This window comes from Lasioglossum baleicum, chromosome 16, assembly GCF_051020765.1.
Source record: "Lasioglossum baleicum chromosome 16, iyLasBale1, whole genome shotgun sequence".
NCBI lineage: Eukaryota > Metazoa > Arthropoda > Insecta > Hymenoptera > Halictidae > Lasioglossum > Lasioglossum baleicum.
Window position 1 is genome coordinate 726,086 of NC_134944.1, and position 6,556 is coordinate 732,641.

The following is a 6,556-nucleotide window of genomic DNA, read 5'->3' on the forward strand; positions in this document are numbered from 1 at the left end:
TCTATAAAATCTAATCCGCCTTTAAAAATCCTATTTTTAATGGGAACAGCCAATGCAGATCCGAAAGAAATAAAAATTCTATCGAATTTTATATTCGATCCATTTTTGAACATTTTCATAAGCCATAAATGTATAAAGATCCGCGGTCTAGTCTAAGAATAAGCCTTCAGTATTGTTTTCTATATATTCAGTATTGAATTTTATATTCTAGCATTTTTTGAAACTATAAGCCATAAATACATAAAGATCCGCGGTCTAGTCTAAGAATAAGCCTTCAGTATTGTTTTCTATATATTCAGTATTGAATTTTATATTCTAGCATTTTTTGAAACTATAAGCCATAAATACATAAAGATCCGCAATTAATTTATTCCAGATCTAAACAGGTTACCACCACGGAAAATAAGATTTCATTTGATTCGGGTTTGTGTTGAAATTTGTCTAGAAAAATTGCAATTGCAATTGCATAAACATCGGCAGTTTAATAACAATCGTTCACTCTGAATTCGATGAGTATAATGCGACTGAAAGAACTGTACGCGATGCGTAGCACGAAAGATTCCTCTTCATTCACAAGATCAATACGGTAGCATGATTAACAATGGAAATGGAGATTTCAATACGTTCATAGAACTCGCTTATTTTACAAAGAACCCGCATATACCAGACTGATACGTATACAAATAGTTCGGCCAGCATAACGATAACTGACTCCCATCAGTCGTTATATATATATATATATAGCTGCGTGAGAATCTGTTTGGGGGTTAAAAACATTAACCCTTCGTTGTATTAGGGTCCCACTACGAACAGACCCTCATAGACCCGTATGTTATGGGAAAAACCGACACCCCCTAAGCCCTGAGTCCCTAAGTGGACGCCGCCTGACTCTTATACCATTAAGTACCAAATGGTAGGTGGGTGATGTGTGACGATTATTACACGATCACTGTAATCGCTTGGAATTCTCCATAGAACTTTTATTACTTCTTAGCAACAAAGTGCAAACTTAGCAACTGCTTTTCAATTTTTCCTAGCTTTTTCATCCGAACGGAAACGTTATGTTGCGTTACGCCTAACGCAGTAGCAAGGTCTGCTTGCGTTTGGCAAGGATTTTCTTCGAGTAATTGGTCCAAACCCTCATCAGAACATTGTTTGAGAAAATAATAAATTATTTTCAGGACTTCTATATCAGGTTTGATCGATCATTTCATGAAATTATCATATGTGGAATATTTTATTATTTCTATTAACAAACAAAACATGATAATTGGGCAGTTTTTATAAAATATTACTGTTTTTATTATAGCAGTTGAATTCAGAATATATGTAAAGTAAATAATTTTCTAATTCATCATTTTAACCGAAAATTAAATGTCTTATTCCACTAAGTTTTAAGAAATGATGTATTTCAATGACTTTGTCTCTGACATATTCAAACTGTGTGTTGCGAGTTGTGAGAATGAAAAAAAAAAATTAAACACACATTGACAAACGTGTAAGTTGTTATTTGTTCATCTATTGCTTTAAACCAACGTTTAAGTTGTATGTTCTTTTAAATCTGCATTGTACCGTACAATTGGCAAATTATGTGAGAATTAAATAATTTATGAATTCAATCACATTTTAACCGAAAATTAAATGCCCTATTCCTCAAAGTTTTAAGAAATTATGCATTTCAATTACTTCGTCTCTGATATATTAAAATTGTGTGTTGTGAGAATGAAGAAAAAAGTTAAACACACATCGGTAACGTTGAGGTTGTATGGTATTTTAAATCTGCATTATACTGTACAATTGGCAAATTATTTTTTAGTTGCGTAACAACACTTCTAGGAACAACACAAGTTCTATTTCTGTTAGAGTTACCCGTTACTTTCATAAGTAGCTAACACGAACACAGAAAGGAAGGAAGGGAAAGATTCTTTTCTAACAGAAACAGGAAACTAATTATACCTACTTTCAAAATTCGCAAAAGAAAGTTCCGTGAAAATCCCGACAACGGTTCCTAATGACAAAGCGAATAGGGACGGAAATTTTATGGGACTAATTTTCCCTGCCGTTCGTACAGATTTCCCTAGTACCGAAGGGATATTACGTTACCGTATTTAGCTGCAGCCGTTTTAACGTCCTCTTATCGTTTATTAACTGCTAAGTATTAGACGCTACTTACATAGTATCGAAGCGATGTCCGAAATTTACTATACTATAGTACATGTACATTCCGCATTGTCCTAGCGAGGTTTCCAGGTCCGGTCGCCGCTCCGCTCGGTGTGAATAAGCGGCTCAACTATTTGACCATTCATGGATATTTCCCAAATCCCCCTTTATTGCTCGCGTGTCACAAGCATAACCTATTTATACGGGGTGTCCCAGACCACAGTTGGGCATTAATCAATGAAAATTTTAACCGTGATTGGTTGATTAATGTATACGATTAAAAAAGGTAATCATTGAAAAATGGACGATTGAACAATATATTTATGGCATTTTTCTGATTAAAATATGACCAAACACGATATAATTTCAACTGTATTTAGTGGTTCTTCACATTTTCAATAATGTTGCGACGTAATAACAGAACTGTGAAAATGGTCAGAAACGGGTTATGGTTGTGGTGTGACGTCACTTTCTTCAGCGTGTGACATTTTCAGCATGGCATTTTCTTATTCGTTGCCACACTCTCATCTCGTGGATTCCTCTCCTCTTCTCGTTCTCATCTGACAATGAGAGGAACACACACGGCACACAGTGGTAAACAAAGGTGTTCTGTATTCTGTTCGATCTATACAGGGCGTCCCATGCTTTGAAGTGTAGTTACAGAGAGACACCGATTTTATACATCCAAGGATACCTCGGATATTAGATCAAAATGTCCTTATTATTAAACAGGGTGGTCCTTTTAAGTAAGACCGCCAGTTACGTAATTCTTCAAGAAAAAATTCTTCCAGATCTTCAAGAAAAAAGAAATCTGTTTTTCGAAAACCGATAGTGTTTGACCATAATCCTTTCCGTATGTACATACTACAGTGCTGTTCGAAAAGATCGCAGATGAAACTTCTAGATTTCGAAAAAGCAATGTTCCATTTCCCCTCGCCAAGAAACCCCGCGGAAAACAAAAGCTCGACGTCGCGCGTTGCCAGGTTCGAAAGCATACTTTTTAACTGGTAACGGTACTCAAACCGATGTACGCGATTTGTTCTGTACTGTTTACCGTACATTGAAAAAAGAAGAATGCCAGTCCGTGAAAGAAAGACTTCTAACCGACTACGACTACGACTGCGCGGGGTTCTGTTTAACACGTGTACACCCGTGTCTTTCCCTGTGCACACTCCAATAATAATGCGTACGTACATACGTACCGTCTCTGTACATCTGCTGCTGCTGCTGCTGCTGCTGCTGGACACTTGGCTAACTTTTCCTTTTTCTTTCTACCTCCCTTTGTTACCATATCCTGTCTTTAATCGCGGTAATGAGACATCTCTTTCTTTCTTTCTTTCTCTCCCTTTTCCTCTTTCTCTTTTTGTCGAGAGACGTCTCCACGGATACTTTCGAAACTTTCGACGATGGATTTTGTTCCAATTGCTTCTTTCTCTGTTTGCGTCACGCAAACAACACATACAGTTATATATTGAGCACATCTTACACTTAGTGTGTTCTAACTTTCTGTACGGTCGATCCCATTTTGAGTTCGCTTTACAGTATACAGTACTATGTACTTTGTACACACACACACCCGTTTCCATGCCCGCTGCGATGTAACACGAGTACATATTTAGTACTTAGTGTCGGCTCCGAAAGATCACAGAGATTTCATTTTCCATCGGTCGAGGTAATAATCCCAAGTCTGGCATTGTTTACAAACGACTGGGAGTGAGTTAGGAGGCCGTGCAAGCAGCAATTCGCGACAGGTTCGGTGAGCAGATAGCGACGCGTATCGCGGGGATCGGAGTTGAATCGATAGATCGAAGCCTCGAGATCGTTCCAGGAATCGTTAAAGGCCAAGGCAACGACATGCAACATGCAGCGTGCAGCATACAGCATGCAGTATGCAGCGTGCAGTATACAGTATACGGCATATAACATACAACAGACAGCATACACACACTATACAGCATATAACATATAACAGACAGCATACAAAATACAGTATACAGTCAGGCAACAGGTAAATGCACGCTGCACTGGCGAACTGGACGGAATGGCAAGGCAGCGTTAACGTCAGCCTCGGCACAAGGCACAAGGTAGCCCCAAAAGTTAATTTTTAAAGTTTAAATCGTTTCTCCATATAGTTCAGTCGCCAGGTCGAAAAAAGGGCGTCTACTTGGAAAGTATTCCGAACTTAATGAAATTTTGGCACGTCATTTGGGGGTACACTGGGGAGTCGAATCTCAGTTTTCGACCTCGAGGACCCTGTGCTGACTTGGGGAGGGGGAAAAGACCACGATTTTTGTTAATTATTTTTGGTATTTCGCCTATAACACAAAAAGTATGGGTCCTACGAACTTTTCCTTTTCATTTTTGAAAAGAGCATTAAATTTTCTTCAAATTTCACAGTCCAACGTATTTTTTGACCCAATAGGTACCCGAGACGGGCGTTCAAAATTAGGAAATGTTTCTCAAAATGACATTTTGTTGAAATTGAAGTTGAAGGGTTAATATTGAAATTGAAGTAGAAATAGAAAAAATGACGTTGAAATTGAAGAATTGAAATTAACGAAGTGAAATTGAAAAATTGAAGTTGAAATGGAAGAGTTGAAATTAAAGTTGAAATGGAAAAATTGAAGTTGAAATGGAGAATTTGACGTTGAAATTGAAATTGAAGTTGAAATAGAAAAATTGACGTTGAAATTGAAGTTGAAAATGTAGTTGAAGAGTTGATATTGAAATTGAAGTTGAAATGGAAAATTTGACGTTGAAATAGAAAAATTGACGTTGAAATAGAAAAATTGACGTTGAAATTGAAGTTGAAAATGTAGTTGAAGAGTTGATATTGAAATTGAAGTTAAAATGGAAAATTTGACGTTGAAATTGAAATTGAAGTTGAAATAGAAAAATTGACGTTGAAATTGAAGAGTTGAAATTAACGAAATGAAATTGAAAAATTGAAGTTGAAATGGAAGAGTTGAAATTGAAGTTGAAATTAAAGTTGAAATAGAAACATTGAAGTTGTAGAGTTGATATTGAAGTGGAAGTTGAAATTGAAATTGGAGAGTTGAAATTAACGAATTGAAATGAAAAAATTGACGTTGAAATTGGAAAATTCAAATTGAAGAGTTGAAATTGACGAGTTGAGATTGAAATTGAAGTTGAAGGGTTGATATTGAAATTGAAGTTGAAGGGTTGATGTTGAAATTGAAGTTGATATTAACGAAATGAAATTGAAAAATTGAAGTTGAAATGGAAGAGTAGAAATTGAAGTTGAAATGTCATTTTGAGAAACATTTCCTAATTTTGAATACCTGTCTCTCGGTACCTATTGGGTCGAAAAATACATTCGATCAGTGAAATTTGAAGGAAATTTAATGCTCTTTTCAAAAATGAAAAGAAAAAGTTCGTAGGACTCATAGTTTTTGAGTTTTTTCCCCCTCCCCAAGTTAGCATAGGGTCCTCGAGGTCGAAAACTCAGATTCGACTCCCCAGTGTACCCCCAAATGACGTGCCAAAATTTCATTAAGTTCGGAATACTTTCCAGATAAAAGTACCTGGCGACTGGACTAATAGATGAATACGTGTGCAGATCACGTGAAAGTGATATGCGTTTTTGTTTTTAATGATATTTTCTGCAAGAAAGTAAAGAGCTCAAAGTATTTGACGTGAAAAATTGAGTTCAAGGAATCAGTTTGAGAAAATGTAGAGGGAAAATATGAGGATTTAGTTTGAGAGAAGTTATTTTGTTCGAGGAATTATTTTTAAAAAATTTCTAAACATCAATCAGAATGCATGGTTTGAAATTATAGAATATATATTGGAATTTGAGATGATTAAAGGATCTGATGTCGAACGCACGATGTCTTAAAAAGCGTGACCGGAAATCCGCATTACAGTATTATACAAGGCGGAGTGCACATCGCGCGCTTTTTCTTTTCTGTTGAAACAAGCACATTTTCGAAGAGTATAATTTGTAGTCTGCTCAGCACTACTCAGACTACACTCTGCTAAACTGACGACAGTTCACGGCGAAAATTGAATGGCGCATATACATATTATACAGAGATTTCGGATGCGACACCATCTTCAAAACGTTGTACCTACTGATGAGGCTACTGTCAATTCAGGAAACTCGATATTGCATGCAATTCCAGATGTACACGTACTTTAATTTATACCCGTACAAAAACTATAAAATTTAAGTATTGCGAAATGACAGGTATTTATATTCTACCTTTCCAACAGAGCTATGCTCTTTGAATCGTAAACTTCGAATCGCGAGACCAAATTTCGTATCCTGGTTCAGAAACGGAATGTTTTTTATGCTTGTCCCTTTTTATCGCGTCCTTTCACTTTGGCAATTACAGAAATAACCCCTTTAGGAAGCATATAGCTTGCAATTCAA